The sequence below is a fragment of the Nothoprocta perdicaria genome, unplaced genomic scaffold (assembly GCF_003342845.1).
Source record: "Nothoprocta perdicaria isolate Ctin4 unplaced genomic scaffold, notPer1 scaffold_185, whole genome shotgun sequence".
Taxonomy (NCBI): Eukaryota; Metazoa; Chordata; class Aves; order Tinamiformes; family Tinamidae; genus Nothoprocta; species Nothoprocta perdicaria.
In genome coordinates, this window is record NW_020455038.1 from 104431 (window position 1) to 128270 (window position 23840).

General features: G+C 41.3%; 1 protein-coding gene across 1 annotated transcript in view; it reads right to left on the bottom strand.

The window, feature by feature from the left end:
* Positions 1-23840, bottom strand: part of ZNRF3 (zinc and ring finger 3) — a 66762-nt gene that overhangs the window by 42599 nt on the left and 323 nt on the right. The gene's annotated exons all lie outside the window — the stretch shown is intronic.

Genomic DNA, 23840 nt, shown 5'->3' on the forward strand with positions numbered 1-23840 from the left:
CACTACATGTTTTTCTCTGGCACTTGACAGTGCTAAACGTGAAAGCAAAGAATTTCAAGCATTAATATGCAAACATTTTGACAGCACCCTTCATACAATTCATAAGTTAGAGCAAGATTCTTCCTATTTCAGCAACTGAAGTCTTGATATTTGCAGATTCACAAAACAGAGGTAGGAAGCAAAACAGTGCTAAGTGGTAGAAAATAAGTCTGGAAAATCTGCTAACAATCAAGTATCGCATCCTGGAATGTGTAAGCATACAGGTACAGTATTATCATGGGGGAAGAGGGTGTTTAGAGAAGTTAAAGAAGAATCTGATGATCTGACATACAGCACTCTCAGCATCTGCCCAGCAGGAACAGGCCAGACCCATACCCAGGGATAGGGGTGGACCCAGTGCACACAGAGCTTAATCCTTCACACAGGTGAATCAGTAAGTTAAAGTCAGGTAGGCATCAAATATAAAGCAACTTTCCTCATTTCCCCAACAGACCCATCCCCAAAGATGGCATTGCTCAAATTCACCTATTTTCAAGGCAGATTAGGATTTCACAGAGCTCTGTCTGAGAATCAATAAGTCCTTTCCTGAAGTCAAATGCAGAGGGATGGTTTTCCAGCACAGAACAGACAGAAACAGCCAGTTGTTTTAATGTCTCCTCTTCACCAGCTCACAGGTAAACTGCTTTTGATCGCCCCTTTCATGGTACTGATTACTAAAATACAAAATCTCTTCTCCCCAGTTCCACTTAGGAGCAGAAATGTTATCTCTTACTCAGATGTTTGGCCAAAGKCATACAAAGAATTAAGAAACACTTGCTAGAAAGCACAATGCTATCCCAGAAAACAAGACAACAGCTTCAATTAGCCAACTCCTAGTGCTGGAAAGGTAGGACACAGCAAGTGCTCTGCCGGGCCCAGCCTGCATCATGTTTTGTCTAAGAAGAAATCTGCTTTAAGAAGCCATATAGAGCCATTTTATTGATGTTATGCAGCAGAAATTCATGGCATACAACCCTGTGCAGCATCGCAACCCTGCAGGTAGCAACCTGACATTCCCCAGTTCAGCCTSAGTGGTTAAGGCTGGTGCAGCTCACAGCCAAGCTGAATGCTCTTCATTTCCAAGGTATGGCATCAGGCTGGGAACTTCACAGGCTCTACCAAACTGGAAAAGAAGATACTCTAATGTTCTAGAAACATATACAGGTTGAAGATGTTTGAATCCTTACACCATTTAGTAGAGACAAGCCTTTCTACTAGTACAGCTTGCTGGCAGGGGCAGTGGGGAACCCTCAAGAACAGCTCACCTTCATGGGAAAGGGTGGCATAATCTGTTCTTCCTACAAACCTTCTAAATGCAAGATTTTGCCAAGAATTAGCTAGCATTTAAAGAATTTCAGAAGATTTCGCAACAAGGTGGCAAGGGCTAGCATGAAAGCAGCGCTGACCTGCTCTGCAGCTGCTGCAGGCGGGTGCCTGCTCCTTGGCCAARCCTGTGTGAGATGCCGCGCTGCAGCCCCGCTCCAGGTTTTGTGCTCAGCCGCTCCTCCCAGGACTTCAAAGGAAAAGTATTTTTGTACAGCCCAGCAAGGAGTGTAAACTGCCCAGCTGCTTCCAATGCCAGAGAGTTTAACCCTTCACTATCCAACACACAGCACCCCAGCAGGGGCTGCACATGGAGAAAAKTAGGGAAGAGACATTCACTCAGAATATAAAACTTGAGTCTGGTGATCTACAAAAGACCACATCTGAGATGTGACATACAGACATCTTGTCATCTCTCTTCACTTCCCCCTCCCCCTTTAGGGGGAGTGGAGTGGGGGTATGCAGATGGCGTTGAATATCTAGAATAGTTTATGGTATGTACAAGAACATTTTATGTAAAGCTTCTGAATGGAGCTTACTGGGAGGAGGCCATTTAAATGCAAAGAGTGAGCGATAAATATCCCCAAGTCATCTCAACCTGGGCTCTGAAAGGATCTCAGAAATTCAGCACCAAGATGCAGACTCCAGTGCACTAAATACCTCCTTTTTTCACAGTAGTGAGAAGCAGAATTTAACCGTAAAAAGAAACTCAAGTAACTGTAGCAAAGGCTAGAATAGCCTGGCCATCTGTATACTGATAGTAGGTATGCTAGTAGAAAGGTAAAGGAAGATGCTAAATGAGTCTCTTCTCAACAAAACATGGCAGCAATAGAATCTCTCTTCTTCGTCAGCACTGTGGATACACAAGGGCATCCCTCTGTTCCCCTTATTGTGTGAGGCCCCTGAGTCCAAGTTTCCATGTGGCCTTTTTCCAATTGCTCTAAAATGGCTTTGCATGCTCCCTCAGGTCCCAGTTCTGTTGGGGCCCAGAAGAGCTCACACCCAACTTTAGAGGAACTTGATTAGCAGCCCTCAGTCAACCCAGAATATCTGAAAGGCACTAGCTCTGGTGGGTGCTAGATGCCACTGGGTAAGCTCTGATCTCCAGCAGGCCCTGGACTTTCAGCTGACAGTAGCACATTCTGGCAGTTCTTCCAGTGAGAGACCGTTACAAGACCCAACAGAATTTACAGGATCTTTTTTTTCCCCCCCCTCCCGCTTAGGTATTAAACAGTGTGTATATTACCTACAGACAAAAGTCTTGCTTATATGGATGCCTATACTGAGTTTTCTTTAGTCATTCTTCAATTTTACACTTTTTTTGTATAGGAGCTTGTCAGGCACGTGCATTTATACAACGTTACAGGCAGGCTACAGTGGATTTCTCTTTACTAAGGCTATTCAACACTCTCTCTAAGCTCCTTAGAAKACAGTCCTAAACTTCTGAGCACAGAACATAGTGACAGCAGGGAAGGCAGGGGTGCATGCACATGTAGAGAGCACAAGCAATGAAGGACCACAGGGTGTGTGTGTGCACATGTGTGCATGTTAAATGCATACAACTTGGACATGCTAAGGAATGAAGTATAGCAGAGTGCCTTTGCATTTGCAGAAAGGCAGCAGTCTCAGGTTCCCTTTCTAAAACTACTAGAACTTAAATGCCCAGCCCATATGCTGCATTTTCCTATTTCTCCAGGTACAGAATTATTTCTCCAAAAACACTTTACGGGTAGGCAATTGTAGTAGAGAAGCTGATATTCTGGCACCATTCTGTGTCAGAATCCTTGTCGTAGCACTGAGTTCAGAGAATGTCCTTTGATTCCCCACTTTGTGGGCTACCATCCTCCTCTCATGCTCAAGGTACAAGCAGCAGGACTTGCTAGAAAATATGAAATGGCAGCCCCATCTCTTCTGTGTCTCTCCTGAGCACTGTGTGAACTGCATGATGCAAGATGGGCTGCTTTCCTAGACCTATAGATACAGGAAGAGCAAGCAGGAACAAGGTGAAAATGGCAGAAGTTGATTGCTTCCTATCTATCAGGCCTAAGGACTTGTTCTCTGTTGCATCAAAGCCATTGTTCCTTTTTATCTATGTGCTGTTACATGAGAATAAGTGAAAATATCCAATGCTGCCATTTTTCAGCTCCTTTCCTCCCCTACAGTATCTATGCATATGACAAGTCCCAATTTTCTTCCATATAAAGATTGGGAATTACAGGTTTTCTGAGAGGAGCTCTTTGTAAATGGAAGTTTACCTTCCAAAGGAATTGGACATCCTTCTTCTGACCCTCTTTCCCTCTTCCCACCTCCCCATCCTCCAATTTCAAACACATAATTAGAGATGGATGTTTCAGCTTAAGCAAATTAAAATGCTAAGCACAGTTCTAGGTCTAGGTTTGATATTAGAATCCACTTAAACTATTTGTATGGCCATGTGCTTTCTCACCAACTTCTTAAAAGACTGCTCCCCAGAGATCAACTTCTACATAAGGACTTTTTACTTTATGCCTCTACTCTGGCCAGAAAAAAGAGTGATATTTGACATGTGTAAGTTTTTCAATACATGAAAACTAGCGTAAATACACTTTATAACGATACAGCAATYGTCTTCAACACCTTTTAAAAGTAGAGTGTTGGGAGTAACATTTGGTTATAGCTACAGTGAGACACAGCTAACCTTAGGTGACGTTACACCAACAAGACAAATTTCATTATAGTTGGACTTAACTGCCAGCACATATTCTAGGATTCAGAGTCTGCATTAGCTACTTTAAAGACAAAATTGCTTGTATTTGCAATACATCATGCAGATGACCTAAAAACTTCTCTGAGACTTCTCTGGGTTAAAGTGGACTTTAACCCCCTTGGATGGCTAGAGAAAGGTCCGTTCTGTTTATTCTTAGACTTTGGCAAAACTTTCACATCCAGGGATGGAAGGTGTCACCCTGTACTATATATATATATATATATGTGTGTGTGTGTGTGTGTGTGTGTGTGTGTGTGTGTGTGTGTGTATGTTTGTACTCTGTAATAAAGAATTTTCACTGTGAACAGATTTTTCTCTCATTTCTTTCCTGTCACTTACCTCCCTCCAAATATGACATGCAGGAAAAAAGTGATGCAAGTTTTAAATAACATTCTCTTTTAGGTTGTGTAACCAACTTACATTGAGGCAATATTTCCTTTAAGTACATATTTGAAAAATGAACCAAAGCAATGCTTTCACATGTAATGAATAATTAAAGCGTGGCACTTGCTATCAACAGTGACAGACAAAAATATAAGTGTTTTCAAGAGTTTTTAGACAGATACATGAAGGAGACAATGCAAAGTTACTAAACACAGGTAAAACTGACAGCATGCAGCCACTGGTTCAGAGCATTTCCAAGCCATTGACTTAAATACCTTTTCCAAGTAATCATGCTGTTGGCTACTTGTCAAAGTGCACTGGAATAGATGAATCTTCAGTTTCTTCATCATATTCCATAATGTTTTATGGACAACATTATCCCTTCACTCTGAAGTATGAAAATAATCAAGTGATGTGGTGATACTATCCAAGAGTAGCAAGAGTTTTGCTGAAGTACCTTTTAATTTCATCTAATCAGGAAGGCAAGGGAAAAAGGTCACAATCTTATTTAATGTGCTGTCCCACAACAGCAACCTGAATACTAAACATTCATCACACAGCCCTATTATAGTCATGGGCCACAGGCTCCAGGTGGAAATAGAGGCCAAAGCGAGCACACTTCAGCATGGGATGAGAATCACTCTTCTCTGCAGGTATGCTTGCACCAAAGACCGGCACTTGTAGAGAAGTTACAGTCCCAGCAGTCTGCAGCCCAACAGATGATGTGTGGGGGAGGAACAAGGCGGGAAGACTACCACCCTAATGCGTTTCTACTGGTCTGGTGAGAGAAGGCCTCTTGCCAAGGTCTCAAGTAGAGAGAAATACCATGAAAAGATGCATCAGTCTTCAGCCGTGCATGTATCAGTTTTTGCTCCAGAATCAGTATTAGCATGTTTGAGCTATTCCAAAAATCACCATTTCGTATTCTCTTCATTTTTATATTATTCTCTAAACTACAGACTGCAAGAGAGATTTGYTTAAAAATCAATTTTTATTCTACCTGTACTGCTACCTATAGCAGTCTTCAATTTCTCATACCAAATGTATTCTCTTCATAAAAAGTGTGGGGATAGATGTGAGAAAGCTTGTTTCAGAATGTTGCTTGCAATTGAGTCAATTTGCAACTGATAATTTCAGAAAAAAAGAAAATCAGTTGCAAAAATCAGATTTGACAGACAGAATACATGATACCTTACATTACCTTTCAATAAAAAAAAAATCACATTCTTCAGGAACCTTCCCCCCCCACCCCAAAAAAAAAAAAAACACCTCAACCCCCCCCCCACACCACCACCACCTTTCAGACAACTCAAGAACAGTAGTCAAAGTTAGAAAAAGGTATTTAAGTTGTCCATATATTTAGCACACAGCCTACTGTAAAACAAARAAAAAACAGGATAGGCCCTAGAACCATACAAAACAAATTTGTTTCAAATGTAAAAACTACCATAGTTGAAGAAAAGCAACACAATTCTGATCCTCAGAACATTTCATGTGATCAGTTACAATATTTTCTTAAAACACCTATATTGATACACAAAGGAAATGAGTCAGAGTTGCATGCTTGCTGCAGTTTCTGCTTGTAAGAACTCCTGGAAGCTGGAGGTTCACACATGCTAAACAATTCAACTGGAGTATGCAAAAGTTGCAAGACTTGATCACTGGCAAAGTCTGAAAAGAGAGCATAAACTCAGTCTAAAATTCAAATTTTTGCACCTGGACAACTTCAGCCAAACCCCTAGAGCAGTTTTCCTCAACAGCTAAACCAGAGGTAGGAGTAAAGCGGGGGCCACACCACACACACTTCTTGCTCTTTGAGACACACCGATGTATGACAGAGCTACAAGAAAAAAAACACGTCCCAGGGAATTTGGATATCCTGAGTAATGCCAACAGCTGAATGCAAGTACCATGCTAACAGCCTAACACACCACTACCTATTTATCTAGGGGAAGACCCATTCTTTATGCAATACTATAGAAAAAAGTAAACTCTCCTGTAACTTTGACACATACACATCCAAAGAGCTATCTTTCTGATCTGCTTTATTTGGATTTTGATACTGCTTGTCAAACTTCTGATTGTGACTTTAAATCTTTATGGAGAAGACAGAGTTATTTCTAAATCAGCACTAATCAAAAGTGGTAAGGTTTCTTGATATGAAAACCACCAATCCAGACTTCTCTGGCTGAACCCCATCCGGAACATAACTTATTGTGAAATATAGGAACACGACAAATCTACAGTATCGTCACAAAGGAAAACCATGACTCAGCCATCAGTAATTATTCTCTGAATGACAGACACAATAGGGTTGGGTAAGAATGCCAAAATATTTTAAAATAATGTGTAATTTCCCTTCAGCATCCTTTCTAATCCTTTGACATGGACCAGATTTAAAACAAGGCATTACTTTAAAGAGGCTCTCATAAGAAGTTCTCCCTCCTTGTAATTGCTGCACTGCACTTCTGCGCCTAAATATAATAAAGGCAACTAGCTTATAACAGACACATCCTCCTGCATAAAACTAGAAGTATAAAAGCTCAAAGCAAACCAAAGCTTCCTCCTCACCATTTGAAAGTGTGCAACAATTCAGAATTAATTTCTGCATTAGAGGTTTTCTCCTTCTCTCATCTCATTTTCTACTCAAGTGTTCAAGTAAATAACTCGAAGCTTTCTAGAAAGGCACAAATTTAAGAGTGTAAAGCCTCTAATTGCTAAAAGCTCTTCCCCCAAAACAGTACTCCCCACTATTGTAACTCTGTATCAAGAATGTAAATTGATCTACAGCTTAGATTCCTTCAGAAAAGAGAATCTTTTATTAAAAAGGTCTACAGGTACATTGAAGGCTGTCAACACTGAAGAAATTTGTGCTGGCTCTTCAGTCTTTCATCTCTGAATTTCTACACAAATTTAACATGCTCCAAAGGCAGGCAAGAGGCAGACACTAGTACATACTCACCCTCTAAGTACATACTCACCCTCTGTGTATCCAGACACTYAACCATTCATTCCATCAAAATGTTCCCAAATGCTGTAGCTGATGCTTGTGTTTATTACTGCACAATAGATGTCAAAATTAAAGAAACTTACTTAAGACACAGAGCTCCGCAACAGCCCTGTTCAAAAACAATCCCACCACTGACTTTGTATAGTCCACTTTAAAGAGTTTTTAAAAAAAATTGCAAAAGTACTCCAGCTTTCTATCTTCTACAGTTTTACAGCAATGTAGACAATAAACCAAGTATTTTAGAAGGGTTCGTTTTCATTTATTAATATGAAGTTTATTTTCATCTCACATCATAATCGCAGAAACCTAAGGCTGGAGCATCCCCACAATCTAGACAGAACATACCCAGTACTCATAGAGCAGAGAGTTTATTATTTAAATAAAAGTTTCACACACATAATTTAGGTTTGTGCATGTGCACACACATATATACCCTCAGAATACAGCCTAATGACCCATCAAGTCATGCTATCTTCTTAAAGCCCTGCTTGCCAATATACCCACCTCACACACTGGAGATCAGTATACAGCCCTATTTGCTGAGCTGTTTAGCCATTGCAATTATGCTCCCTGCTTGCTCACATTCTCTAACTGCTCTTTTGCACATTAGATGGCAACCTTTTTAAATCACAAGCCATGTAATTACCTGTGCCCAAGACCAAATGCAACAAAGCTGCACCATAAAATTCGAGATATGCTATACATTTTACTCCAATATTAATAAATCTCAAATTGATCCCAAGTCTAATCCTAATTCCACTTAAAAAAAACAAAACAAAAACAATACACCACACACACACACACACACAGTGTGGCCAAAAGCATGGCTGAAAGATACCTTGCTGTACAATTCTTGCACTAACCTCACTTACCCCACAAAGCGAATCATTTCCCCATGTGGCATCATAACCAGTGGTCAATTTGCATTCAGTAGTTCCCATGTCAGAGCCAATCTTGTATCCCTTTCCAACACATAGCCTGGAAAAAAACTTTGATCTCAACACTTCCATCTCAGACATGGACATTCACATCTTCCCACTTATTCTTAACTATTCTCCATTATGTCGTATCCACTGTTTCTACACAGCATGAAAAGATACTAATTTAACCAGTTTCAGTTTCCATTCCTTTATTTGCATGGCTAAAAACCTGTTATTTGTTTCTAATWCTTCAGCAACATCCAAATCAGACAGATACGAAATACTAGGAGTCATGCTATGGCAGAGCTCACACCATTCACAATAACCAATCTTTCCCTTCACCTCCTTCCTTACTATGGCCAATCTTAATATCCTCCCTCATTTAGTTATTCAACAAACTATTGCCACGAACAGAATAACAGTCTATGTTACCAAAGTAAAGGACAGGAGCCAAAATATTAAAAATCATGAACTTTGAAGGCAAAACATCAGAAGCATGGGGGGAAAGAGGAAAGCAACTTTGCTGACAGCAAATTACAGATACAGCCTTTTCTTATTCAAGACAACTGAAGACAACTTCAAGACAACTGAAATAACTTCGTAATTGAAATCTGACAGGAAAGCGCAAGAACAAGACCTCAGGAAAGAAACAGCAGGTCAAGTCCAGATGTTTTCATTCTTCACACACAGCCTTATTTAATATCATACCCTCTTACTCATGAGGCCTCACATGACCATGCCCCAGCCTGTAGTGTGCAGCAGAGACCTTCACGAGCAGGCTGCCCTGGGCAGCACCAGCCACTTCACATCTGAGAGCTGGAAAACAGGTTTAGAAAAGCAACCTGCATTTCAGAGAAGAGCAGGGAAGCGCTGCTGCTTGGCCAGGATTAGTTGCCAAGATAAGCAGCTTGAATGAAGTTTATTCACCCACTACCTACCTCTAGAAATATGGTCCTAGAGCTCTGACATCAGAGATGCAATTTCTGACCAGCTAAAAGGAGACAGGGAAGATGGRAATATGTCAACATCAGAAAACATATATAGTATTTTCCTAAAACATGCAGGTTTAAGGTTATCCATTCTAGCACTTCAGATAGGCAGTATATGCTCATCTGCAACAAAGCACATCACACGTTCTGTCCTAACTCATCCATTTTATTCATTTCCCAATAACTCACCTCTTCTACTGTCAGTCAACCCATACCACAGAATCACAGAATATTTAAGGTTGGAAGGGACCTCTATAGATCATCTAGTCCAACCTTCCTGCTCAAGCAGGCACACCTACAGCATGTGACACAGGGTGGCATCCAGGAGGGTTTTGAAGACCTCCAGAGAAGGAGACTCCACAACCTCCCTGGGCAGCCTGTTCCACTGTTCTGTCACCCTCACTGTACAGAAGTTGCTCCTCACCTGGAGACRGAACTTCTTGTGCTCCAGCTTGTGGCCATTACCCCTCGTCCTGTCGCTGGCCACCAGTGAAAACAGCCTGTCCCCTTCCTCCCTGCATTCTCCCTTCCTGAACCTATACACATTAATCAGATCCCCTCTGAGCCTTCTCTTCTCCAGAGAAAACAGGCCCAGCTCACTCAGCCTCTCTTCGTACGAGAGATGTTCCATTCCCTTGATCATCCTGGTTGCTCTTCTCTGGACCCTCTCGAGAAGCTCCATGTCTTTTATACTGGGGAGCCCAGAACTGCACACAGTACTCCAGGTGTGGCCTCACCAAAGCTAAGGTAGAGGGGCAGAATCACCTCCCTTGACCTGCTGGCAACACTCCTCCTGATGCAGGCCAGGATCCCATTGGCCTTCTTGGCCATGAGGGCACACTGCTGACTCATGGTTAACTTGGTGTCAACCAAGACTCCCAGGTCCCTCTCCGTGGAGCTGCTTTCCAGCAGGTCGACCCCTAATCTATACTGGTGGCTGGGGTTATTCCTCCCCAGGTGCAGGACCCTACACTTGTCCYTATTGAACCTCATGAGGTTCCTCTCTGCCCAACTCACCAGCCTGTCCAGGTCCCATACCATCTGAATGGGCACTTCACTGGCAGATTTCTGAATGGACAGCTTAAAAAAAAGTAGCTTGGGCAGTTTAAAAAAAAAAAGTAGCTATGAAGTTCTGATCAAACAGCACATTAAGTGCTTTCAGGATGATCTATGATTTAATAAAAAGTTATTTATGCAAACATACAAGTGACTTTTGTCTCTCAAAACCTTTTCTTCAATCCTCCATATTCTTTTAGCAGTCTCTAGAATCACAGAATCACAGAATGTTCAAATCCTGAATAATGAGTTATTATGTTATTATGAGCTATTATAATAAATATTATTATTCAGAATAATAACTCATTGAGTTTGACAAGGTAAATACCACCATCCCCTCCTCTGTGAGGCACAATTTGAGGTGTTAATTCCATATACCATTAAGAGGAAAAAAGTGAAGACCCTTCCCTGCCTTGACAAATACTCAGGACTCCTACTGCTCCTCTCACCCTTTTCTAACTGAACTGCAAATCCTAATCTAGCTCTGATCTGCCTTCTAAGAATATATTCAACATTTGTCTCCAGAACATAATCCCTGTATATTCTGTTCCAAAGACCGCAGGAACCATTTTATCTGAAATATGCTCATTAAGATTAGATTTCAAAATTCAACATCATTTGGATAGTAAAACCACTACAAACATACTCAAGCTTCCTGGCCAATGCAACCTAGTCCAGCAAAAATCTTTATCTAATAAAGAATTATCAGCAATCTCATTAGAAGTCATGCATCACAGCACTTGCACAGGAAACAAATATTTTCCTAGCTTCTCCAATCACAATTCCAATCCAAAGACACCAATCAGAAATTAGTTAAGGGTTGAAATTCATTTGTATTCAACTTCTAAAAATTCTCTTCACATTAGGATAGAGCTAGACATATGTTACTGTCTGCTGCTTCCTCACTGGCACAACAGGACCAAGTGAGCAATGGCCACTGCACTGGCAGAGCCTGCTTAAGTTTGAGAACACAAGGATCTCCATCCACCAAATGGACTATAAGCAGAGCATAACCACATCACAACCAGGTTTTATACTCTCAAAGTCCTTTCCAACTACAAGAACACAAATAATCAAATAAACACTAGAAAAAACAGTGCAATGGCTTCAAGCTGACATTTTACTTTAAGACTGCATAAGGGTAAGAGTGCACATGATGTTCTCACTTCTTAGCTTACGGATGGCAACTTTGCACAGCAGCTCAGTGTTGTCCTTTTGAGTAGTAACACTGCAACAGCTTGCTCAACAGTCAGTCCATACAGAAAGCTGCAAAGCGGAGCCAGCTGCTCGGTTTTCAGAAGTGTTCAAGGCAGCTTCCAGCCTGGAAAACTGATATTAAACCAGCAAGAGTGAAGTTGGATAAATTGAAAACACTGCTCTACATAGAGAAAAACCAAAACATTTTATTTTTGACTTGCAGTTTGACCTTAGAATTGCATACTGACTGCTATTAATTTTCATGTTGAGCAACAATGAGGAGCAAGGTATCCCTCTCCCTTCTAACAATGCTGTTTTTAAATACAGATTTTAATATTGGCTAATTTGGAGTGGGAAAGAACAGGAAAAGCCATACTTCAAAATCCCTTGAGGAACATCAAAAGAAGCTCTATATAGAGCCTTGAAGATGCACATTAGTTTTTAAATTACAACACACTTTCTATTGACCTTAAGATGCTTGCAAGTTAAAACTGCAGTGAAGTTTGAGCCAGAGGTTTGGTGCTGCTCATTTCTAAGTGAGAAATGTATAGAACTGGTTCTTCGATTTTTTTTTTTTTTCCAGAATATTTAAGGTTGGAAGGGACCTCTATAGATCATCTAGTCCAACCTTCCTGCTCAAGCAGGSACACCTACAGCATGTGGCACAGGGTGGCATCCAGGTGGGTTTTGAAGACCTCCAGAGAAGGAGACTCCACAACCCCCCTGGGTAGCCTGTTCCACTGATCTGTCACCCTAACAGTAAAGAAGTTCCTCCTCACCTGGAGACGGAACTTCTTGTGCTCCAGTTTGTGGCCATTACCCCTCGTCCTATCGCTGGCCACCAGTGAGAACAGCTTGTCCCCTTCCTCCCTGCATTCCCCCTTCCTGAACTTATACATATTAATCATATCCCCTCTGAGCCTTCTCTTCTCCAGGGAAAACAGGCCCAGCTTACTCAGCCTCTCTTCATATGAGAGATGTTCCATTCCCTTGATCATCCTGGTTGCCCTTCTCTGGACCSTCTCGAGAAGCTCCATGTCCCTCTTATACTGGGGAGCCCAGAACTGCACACAGTAAATCTTCCCAGGTTTGCCAACAGATTTAAAAAAAAAAATCATACTTGTCTAGGTCATGCAAACATCCCAAAAAAAGTTTTAAGAATTTACTGAGTCTAGATTTAAAGTGACTTGCAAGCTTTTATTAGTTGCCACACACAACCTCCCCCCTTCCAAACAAAAGAATTTCCCCCACACACTGAAAGTACATTTTTATTCTCTCAGAAAGATACTGCAGAACTGTTTAAAAAGCCCATACATGTACCTCACCCTTTTGCAGCTTTTTTTTTCATGTTTCTATAATTCTTTCACATTAGCAATTGTCCCATATTCTGATTTCATCTACACTGACTTCCTGGAGATCAGACAAAACTATTTTACTTTCTACACGCATCTTCTCTCAATCAGCTGTGAGAAAGTTTGGGTTTTTTTTTTTTTTTTTGATGCTGTGGGCATTTTCTGTTTGTTTTAGAAAAAGTAGTACATCTTTGTCCAGTTACGTGTTAAAAAAGCTTAGCTCATTTAGAAATTCTCCCAGTGCATTAAGTGACAGGTCCATATTTTCTTACAAATTTCATGGTAAGAGATCTTACTAGTAGTGCTTTCTTATACTGTAAAGCTGCATGGGACAACGTAAGACTCATAATGGAGCAAACAATCTGGATAAATGGATGTACGTGTGGTATGGGTGATCAGGTTCCTTTCTCCTGCAGTTGCTTTCTAGCACTGTTTAGTTATGCAGTCAGTGACATAATTGGTTTCACTTGCATCAGCAATGTATCTGTAACAGCAATGTCAAAGCCCACAAACGCTCCAATGCATGGCCTGCAGTAAAAAAGTTATTACCAAAGACAGGTGTTTTTTAGAATATTCAAACTAATTCACAAAGTCTGCTACTCAGATAACAGATTCCCAGACAAGCATGAGGGGAGAATCCTAGTTATCAAATACAGGAGATCACCTCATGGAATTAAACCAACAGAACTTCATAACAAAAGCAAAGCTCAATAAGCAGCATGAAGCTGGCCTGTACTCCAGCAGCCATATAGAAAAGTTTAGGAAAAGAAATAGTCCCGCCAATTTAGGTGACCATGACATTTGCTCTGACCAAGTAGTCAACATGTGATCCAAAGAGTGTTGAGAGGATAAAGCTGTAAAGTGGCAGCAGGAGGGAGAGGGGAAAAAATATAAATAAATAGAAGGCTGGAAACTTATCACCAAAGTTAGTCTGAAGAAACTTTCATATCACATACACACTTCCTTGTGCAGCACCATCAAGGCAAAGGTTCACATCACAGCCACACTTTCCAGGATACCAAAACTAGCAGAAGCGGTAAAGAAAAACGTAATACTCTTTTAGAAAGGAAACAACGTTCTAGCTCTCCACTCAGCCCCAGATACATGGACATTCAATAGCCCTGGAGTCAAGAGAGCTTCTGCAGAAAGAAAGACGACATTTGGCTAGGAGTTGACTCAGCTCTTTAAGATTCTTGCCCAAGTTTGATCAGTGTCATAAGTCAAACCATCTGAGCAGAATGGTTCATTTTAATAAATCGGCAAATTCCAACTAAAACTTTTTTCCATAATTTCTGACCAGCTCCTACTGAGAGCCTAACCTCAAGTTTTCAGTTCCTCTTTAAACTATAAACCATGATTATAGCCTGATTTTAAGAGAAATTCTCTCAAAGATTGGAGAGATACTTGTGCCTTTTCCTGCAAGAGAAGGCCCGCTGTCGAGCCAGTAACAGCTTCCCAAACAAGACAGACCAGGTCTGCTCCCACACGAGCACAACCACCTGAGCTTCCAGAAAAAACAGAGGTTTTCACAATAGCTACATTTTGCTTAGATTCCATTTCACTAGCTCTCTCTTCTACAACATAGACATCTTCAGTGAGGCTCAAACAAGAAGCTATGACTTACCAGCCAGACTAAGCCTATGCTGTAGGCACTTGGGGGAAAAACAAACAAACCAACACACAAGTGATTCCTCCCCCACAGAAACAGTATTTTTGCAACATAAAACAACTCAGATGACTGCAAATCCAAAAAAGGACCCAAGAATAAACAGAGGGAAAGAAAGTTTGTTGTGTGAGGAGGAACTTCTGCTCCAGTTAAAAAGAATACACACTGCAGTGATCTGAAGCTGCCTATAAATATTTGAGAACATCAAAGGCAGTCCTGTTAAATTAAAAATGCTGTCACACAGATAGGAACTAGCCTCTAGCATTGCCAGCTTCAACATGTGAGCCTCTGATCTATGAGGCAGCAACTCTGCTCCTCCAGAAATTTTATTCACCATAAGGAGGTGAAAAAAAGTGAACCCGCAGTTGAGTTTAATAAGGATACTTAATATCTTACAAGTGAGCTAATTAGAGCTTAACTCTTTCAGGATACTACCATAGCTCTTCAAACCTTTTACAGACAAGGTTTCTTCCCATATTTTTATCATTGGCACGTCTGTAGGTTCCTAGACACTGGTATCTAAGCCTCCAACACAAATACCTCCATTTTTGAAGTCTGTTTCAGTATTTTGGTGGATTAGTCCTGGTATACTCTTAGTTTAGCCATGCTGCAAACATTATACAAACACCTGCACATACATATTGGCTGGCTGCTGCATATCAGGGTCCTACGTTTAATACTAAAGCACTCAAAGACTTCAAAAGCCTTCTGCATTTTCCTATCAGATGACTGAAGATAAGACAGTGAAAAAACAGAATTCAGAGGGCCCTGGTCTTCTTTCTTTTGGAGAGATTCAGCTCTCATTGGCATCTGCATATATACAAAATGCACCCTGTCGAGAAATTTGTCTCATCCTGACACAGTCATTCTGCATTTCTACTATGTCAAAGTCTGCAAATTCCAAATATCAAAAACTCACAGAGAAGACTAGCGCTAAAAATTACTAATGCAGTGAGAGGAGTGCAGGGCAGCTTCCTCAAGTAAAGTAATGAAAGATAAGGAAGCATACCTTAAGTTTCACCTTTTCACCTCCTACTTTGTAATGTCTTTTCCCTAGTCAGTTTTGGAATGCAGGAGACAAACCCTGCTGACAGAGGCACACTGCCTTGACACCAGGTCTCCAGCTCCCAAGCCCTGCACACCACAGCTCTGTCTTGCTACTTCACATGCTCCCTCCTTTGCTTCCAGCCATCCTGGGAACTGGCCACCACAGCACCCAGGCCAGCTGCTCCCCTCTGGCCTCAAAGCATGCAAGATGATGCCTGCACCCAAAGGGTTCAGAGGCAGTATGCAGGACCTTACAAAAGAAAACACTAGTGTGAAGCAGCACACCTTCCTGCCACCTCACTGATAGAGGACAACTTTGGAGAAACCCATCTGCCTAGAAGGAGGCAGCAATAGGAACATTGCCCATGTCTCCAAAGCCAGCGGGAAGAGGCTAGGTTGAGGCACAGCAGGGACAGGTAGCATAAGCATGCACAAYCACAAGTCTGTTTGTGCATATAGATGTATGTATGTCTTAGCTATGGGATAGAGATTTTGTTATTTGAGCACTGATAGGTTTTACCTAAAGGTGACAACCACCATTAGTCAAGCCCACAGCTCTTCAAGCACAGTCTTTGCCAGACGCAGCTAGCTGTCTTCCAGGACGGCCAAACTTGGGTAGAATCAATRCATCCATATAGAGAGCAGAATAGAGCACTTTCCACAATTCCAAAACAGACAGTCCCAACTCTGTCACCCAAGTGGATTGTTTAAGGCTGGAAACTTCCTCTTCCAAAGCCTATTTCAATGAAAAGTTGGGTTAGAGTCTCCTCTATGTTTGGAAAGGAGAGGAGAAATAGAAAAGGATTCCTCCCCCCCCTTCTTTTTTTAAGTAGGCCAGCATCAAAAGGTTCAAATTAGGAAACCAGTTCTTGGCACAAACTCTATAAACTAGGGTTTTTCTCAGATTAAAAGTAATTTTTCAAACACAATCAGAAGCTGCTTATTAAGCACATGCAGTAAATTCACAGTAGGAGGTACGTTCTTGCARTGTACATAGCTGTACAGCTAATTAAATAGTTGTACTCAAACTATGGCTGCAGTCTAAAATATGGCTTAGCCCCTTGTCAGATCAGTCACCTCCTTCACATTCTTCAGCTTGTTTTACTAATAAAAGTGATACAAGGTGTTAAAAGAGCTTATGCACACACACACAAAAATATAGCAACTTAAGATGGCCAACAACTTCAGAAAGCAATTCTTACGTTAATACATAGAGCAACACAGGTTTGGGAAGTCTAGTAAGTCTGCATATATTAAGCTACATATTTAAGGGTGTACTTGTGTCTGAAACATAACAGACAACTAATCAACCTTTGGAAGCTGACTTGTCATCTTAAAGCCAAGCGCAACAAAAGTCTTTTAAAGCAGCATGAAAAGAAAAAATGATTACAAGCAATTCATCGTTGTGAAGAGGACACCCTAAGCCACCAGAAACCATTCCTGAGCGCTAACACTCAATCATAAGCAGAGCTCCACAAATGGAATAAACTCAATGAAGTGCAAATTTTGACTATTCTGGGTAAGACAACCAAAGCTCCCTGATCACCTTAGATTCAAGCAACAAGCAGCCAGAGAAATACAGAAAAGCCATTTTTCATGCAATTCTTCTGTTGTTGTAACAATTTTAAAAGTAAGTCTTTAAAATATTTTTCCTTTGCCAATCTCCTTTACTGTGAAGGGTTCCCCCTTCAAGTCAGGGAACACAATAAATGAGGCCAAGCATTCAACACGCATTATGTTTTCATGCMTAGGCACCACAAACTCTGGTCTGACCACATTTGAATACATAAATGTAGATGTCCAAAAAAAGAGATAATTTAGGAAATGTTAAACAGCTTAAACCAAGCACTTCTAGTATACTCTAACTGTATTAATGAAAATGTATATACCACTTGCATAACTGTGTAAAAAGAAAAAATCTTGCAGAATATACAGCAGATTACTGCCTCCAGATCTTACCCTGCCTTAAGGAGTAAGATACTGGCGTCTTGAAAGTATTCACACTTTGAAAAATTATGTTTATGAAAGTTTCAAAGTGAGGCTCTTCTGGCCTAAAAAAAATCCAAAACAAAGGCTAGAAGATTGCAATAAAAATGAGCATTTTTAAATGTACACTACACCACACGACAGTATAAACTGRAAGAAAATTACTACATATGCTAATAAATGGTTTATACAACTCAGACTTTCCTATATCATTTGCTTGGAACAAAATGCTTGATGGCATTTCTTTCTTACCAAGTTATGTCACATCAAATCATGACCTGTCCCTTGTATTTCACCTGAAGTCATTTCAGAAGCACTTCACTAGACAAAGCAATTAAAGCAAAGTTACCCTGTCCCATAATCAGATCCACAATAGCATGTGCAGAAGAGCATGTGCCAGCTCTACCCATGGTGAACAGCCAGCCACAGGTGCTGGTGACACCACAAAGCAGGTTATAATTACACCCAAACCATCATGCTTGCATAGATACAGTCTCAACATAAACATATATGTATATATAAATGGAAAAGAAAAAAAAGTAAGTGTTAAACAGGGAACCATTTGGAGTAAAGTCTCTCCTTGTCAGGGGATTTTTCTCAATTCCACCTCCCAAGCAAGCAATTTAAGTACACAGGAGAGGAAGTGGTCAGCACTCTGGCAACAAAGGCAAGCATTTCAACAGTACTGATGCTAAATGTCAGTATGGAGCTTAAACTAAACTTATGAGCTATGCTGAAAACTTACCTGAACTTCCTCAAACTACTTTTTCATACTTACCCACCTTTATTTAGTAGAGAACAGAAACTGTCCTGTTTAGAGTTTAAGACCAGTGCCATAAGCACTCCACTTTTTGCTTAAACTATTTCAATTGCTATAAACAGGTCACATAACTTTTTCCTCCTTCGTGCACAATTTGGATACCTTTCCTTGATCTTCTTATGGTGTGCCTCCTACCTTCCAAGGGACTGCCTCACCCAGGAGAGCAGACAAGGCTCTGGGCAAAAGCATTCTGATATTGCCACAACCATAAGCACAGACTACGGACACTGGAGCTTCCTCCAAAATCAACAGTTCATTGCCGAAATTGGTACTTTGCCTTTTGGATAGCCTTCTCCTTGTAGTGACGTGCAGAAATATCCATTCTTACCTTAGACTCATTTAGAAACTTTTCACCAGYACACTTATTCTCCAAGGCTTAATATATATCAGACAAAAGCTTAAAAGAAAAGTTTTTAGCTAGATAAATATAGTTAATCAGTCGTTAAGATTCAGCGGTAAAAAATAGCTGCTTTCACTAGGTTTCTTTCTTATTTACCATAAAGGACACCCAGCTGTCCAATGGAAAGATGGAAATTGATATGCCCATAGAGATTTAAGCAGCCATGCGTTCCCTTCACTTCAGTCTCCAAGATCCCCCCGTTACGGTGCTGCAGTCCAAATTAATAGCATACATACATATAGGAATACCAAACCAAGGCACAATACCTGTAAGTAGATGCAAAACAGCAGTAGGCAACTATTGCTGAAGGGAGCTATCAAGTCCCTGCACCACTCTTAAGAAATGTCTTGGATATTGATATACAATATAGAATATCGAAGAATCAATAAATAAGGAACTTGAATTACAGTAGTGCATTAATAAGTTGTTAAGAAAAGCCCTGTACACTAAGCAGCAATGCTGTTGCTGGGCCACGGTTCATACTGTGGATCAGCATCAGGTCACAATGTGCAGGAGGATGAACAATTGATGCAAAATAATTTGAGGGGCTGTCCTTGGCTCTCTCCATGTGCCACCATGCACCAAAGCACTTAACTGTGACTGAARCTTAAAGAAGACTGAGGGAGATACAAACAGCCAGACTACTCTGGAACAAAGCACATTACATAACCTTTAACAGCAAACTGCTGTTGCATTACTCACTGAAAAGGCTACCTAGGTGCCTTAGTTGTGCATGTCCTTTTCTCAAATTTCTCTCATAAAGCAGAGTTACAGTTCCTTTATCATCTTGGCCATCTCCTGAAGCAGAGCAGGTCCCCTGTAACCCCCACTMCTGTTCATGTGCTTGATGCTTTTCTCTGGCAGTAGGCATATCTGGATCACAGCCCTGACTCTAGGCAGCAACAATCTCCACTCTTCCACCACAGACTGGAGAAGAACAAGACCTATCAAGCTCATATCAAGCATGGCACACAGTAGTAGCTAGCAGAGCACCTTGCTCTCAGGACTAACCAGCTGTTCTTTCATTTCCCTGTTAAATCATTCCAGTATCCAAGAAGAATGACGAGCCCTGCCAATTCAGAGCTGTCACCAGTGCAGGCCTCAAAATCTGTACATATGTTTTAGAGAAATCAAATGTACAACTAAACATTGTGAAGTATTTTGCTATATATACACCATGCCTGTAGCAAAACTGCAATAGCAGAGCCTTGTTCCTATCAGCTGGACACTGAAGTCTCAGTAAAGTGGTAACYGGAAAATATAAGACAGAAGCTTAGATTAGACAAAATTTCTTATCCACAAACCAAGGACAGAAATTGCTCACTGCTCTGATCGAATAGCAACAGATATATGTCTGACACTACCTTAACTATTAAAAAAGGAAGCAAGACCAAGAGCCATGACTACGCACAACTTCTTAACAGGTTAAAGTCAACTCCTTAACATTAGACAGTCCTTCCAAAGCGGGGGGGCGGKGAACGGACTCAGAGTTCTGACAGAAGGTCCAGAAGAAAGGCTCTGCAGTAGGGCAGCCTCTGAATTCTGCAGCTGAAAAGGGATGCCTCAAAGATGATAACCTTTCTTACTTGCCTTGCAACACTTGCAAAGTCAGAATATCCATTCCCAACGTGAAAGATCAAGACTGGAGAGGACAACGTATGTAACTTAGTCTTAGTGTAACTTAGCTTCTCAGGTAATACAGGCCAGACACATTCCAAGTCTCCCCGTCTTCATGCCATAACAAGGACACAGTAAATACCAAATAGCTATTCCCCCACACTCTTCCTGGTATCCCTGGCATGTGAGCTCTGCATCTGCTCCAAATGAACTACCATATTCCAAAGGATACTCAGCACCAGATACTCCAAAGACAAGATGACAGAGCAAACCTGAGGCCCCGAAATCGGTACTATAAACAGTTTTATCAGAAGAACATACTATCAGATGTCATCAAGACCATTACTTTAAAGTTGGAGCTTTACAGGTAAGGTTCTGGAATTAACACAAAAACAATCACAGGTGTTTTCATATTCTAACAGGATAACTGACAAGGAAAGCATCCAACAAGATGGTGACTCAAAGCCACAAACAATTCCACTTCCCTAATCCAAATGGCCTTCGGGGAAGAGGAAATTTAACCTGCTTGTTTACAAAAGAAAAAAGAAAATCCATATGCATGCACAGTTATTTCAACTCACTGATCTCAACCCTGCTGAAAACTCTTAATACTTGCAGGTATGAAGCCTACTCAACAGGAGCTTGCAGCATGCATTCATCCATTTTTGCTTTTGGAAAAAACAGGGAGAACATTTTAAATTATTCAAGTCAAAAAATAGTAGGAGGAAAATGGAAGGCAGGAATATAAACACATACAAGCACACAGTTTTGTGGTACACTTCAAAGCCTCTCCATCTCCTGTAGGAGGATGGGGGGGTGGGGGGGGGCATGCAGTGGCATTGCTGCAAGGACCTGGAGTACAAGGAGTTGAGGAGGGCCTCACTTCTCTTTTCCATCACAGGCTTAAAACTGAGTTTGGTCTCCCCAAACTCTACATTTTCAGCACAGCAAAATTAAAATGAAACCAGAGATTGAAACCTATGTATTTCACACACAGAAAGACACCAAAAGCCAAATTCATATCACATGAAGAAAAGTGCGACATCCCAAACCTCTTCTTCCACAGTGTGTGGGGGGGGAGCCTGTCAGTATAGCTGAATTTAGCAACACACCTAAGGCAGAGCTAGCAAAATGAAGACTTGGAGAATTAACTACACACGCCTAYCATTTGAAGTTCTTCATATGCCAGATTTTAATATAGTATACAACAGACATTAACTTCAACTCCTTCATACATACACACACACTTACTCTTCCTGACCAGAATCATCATCACTACATCTTTACAAGAAACACAGCCCTTGCGGCTCCACATTCTAGCTACTGGGCAGAAAGAGCAAGTGAAACAGTTTTGTTCAATGGAAGTAGAATTGAGAGGTAATTCTCCTTTGAGCAGAGAGTCACTGCTGACTGCCCCAGTGACACTTATTATTGCTGCAGTGTATGACTGTGGTCACAGAGTATACAGGCTAACACAAAAATATAGGCAAGCGCTTGGTTCAAGTGCTTCAAGAAGTCCCAACCACAAGGAGTTCACTGTCAGAACTTTTTAAAGCAGACTATCACTCCAGAGTTTTTCATAGATTCTTATATTCAGAATGACTCTTTGATCAGAAATTCTCAGTTTACTGTCCCAAATGTACTAATGCCAAGATACTGCCCCAGGAAACACCATGGTGTAGCGGCATGTTGGGCTGTTGTGGCAGTTAGACCTTTGAGCGATTTAAGGACTAGCTGACATGGCAACCTGGGGATGAGCTTGTTGAATACACATTGTGGCCACATTAAAGACGGCACATCAACATTCCAGCTTTCTGAAGAGTTATTCTGGTAGACACTTAACTCTAATAAGACTTGGTCACAATAACATTAAAAGCAATATAATAATATACCACTGCAGGATAGCAATCCAATCAGTAACTAGCTCGGGAGTGAACACATGACCTATCACAAGCCAAAAGCACATTGTTTCTTAAGCTTTGTTCAGAGACTTTCAAGACCTATGAGTAATTGATGCTATTTAAGTCCTYGTGTAGTCTCAAAACTACACTTTGATACATTTTGAATTACTAAAAGTCAGAGGCATATACTAAAAAAAAATCATTTTAACAAAAAATGCATTTAAATTTCTAAAGAGCTGTGTACACAGGCAGGATGGCTGGGGCCAGGAGTAGCTCACTTAGTTGACTGAGTTATCACTAGCTAACACTAAACAGGTTTTTAGTATCATTAGGCACATGATGCATTTCTAAGTCTCAAAACAGGCTTGAAATAATGATCCAAAATGGCAGATTCATATAAAGTTAGAAAGATATTATTCAGTATATACACAAATTAACAAACACAGCGGCTCCAAGATGAATGGTTTCTAAAGGTCTGCCATATAATTTGGCTTTCACTATAATCTCCCTTATTTTGAGAGCAGTCTCTAGGTTTASAGAAAGCAGAGAACTGATGTTATAAGAGGCTGAAAAAAGTTCATTTAATACATTTGTGTTAGTTCTCTCATGGCAAATCCAAGTTTTAAAAATGAATAGTTTTTTTCATAAGCACGTAGAAGTCACAACAAAACCACATCAGGTACAAGTGATTAGAGTAGAAGAGAGGCCATTTACTGACACAAAACTCAACTTTATCCAGTCTCTTTCCCCCAAAAAGTGTTGAATCTTGCTCATACATTGGAAACACACCTAAAGGTTATAAAATTGCACTGCCCTTTTCAGACCAGGGTACCACCATCTTTAAGAGAGGCCAAGGACAGCAGYTCCTGCTCCACCACTCCTGCCTCTGGATGAATGAGCAGAGCGCAGCAGGCGCTCACCCTCCGCACCGCCGAGCAGAGCTGTGCCAACACACTCCTCATCCGGCTCCTTTACAGCGCAGAGCCCCAGAGAGGCCACAGCTGTCTTGCCCACACAAGAAGGAGAAAGCAGTCACAGAGCTGCTTTTACAGCTCTATCTCCTTGCTTGGCTTCTTCAAATGCACACACATTCAATACACACGACTCCAGTAAGCAAGCAACATAGCTGCTAATGAGAAGTAAAGACTACTACTGGCCATTGCTTAAGAGCCACACTTTAAAGTCAGTTTTCTTTACTTGGCCCAAGGGGAAAAGTAAACAGCGACAAGCGACTGCTAGGGAGCCATAAGCGCCGCGGGAGCCCCGGCGTGGCGGGCACGCGGGACAGCGACGCGGCCTGAGGCACCGCCGTGCGCGGGACCCCAGGGGGCGGTGGGGCCCCCTCGCCGCGGGCCGGGGCTGTCAGAGGGGCGCGGGCGCCACCGGC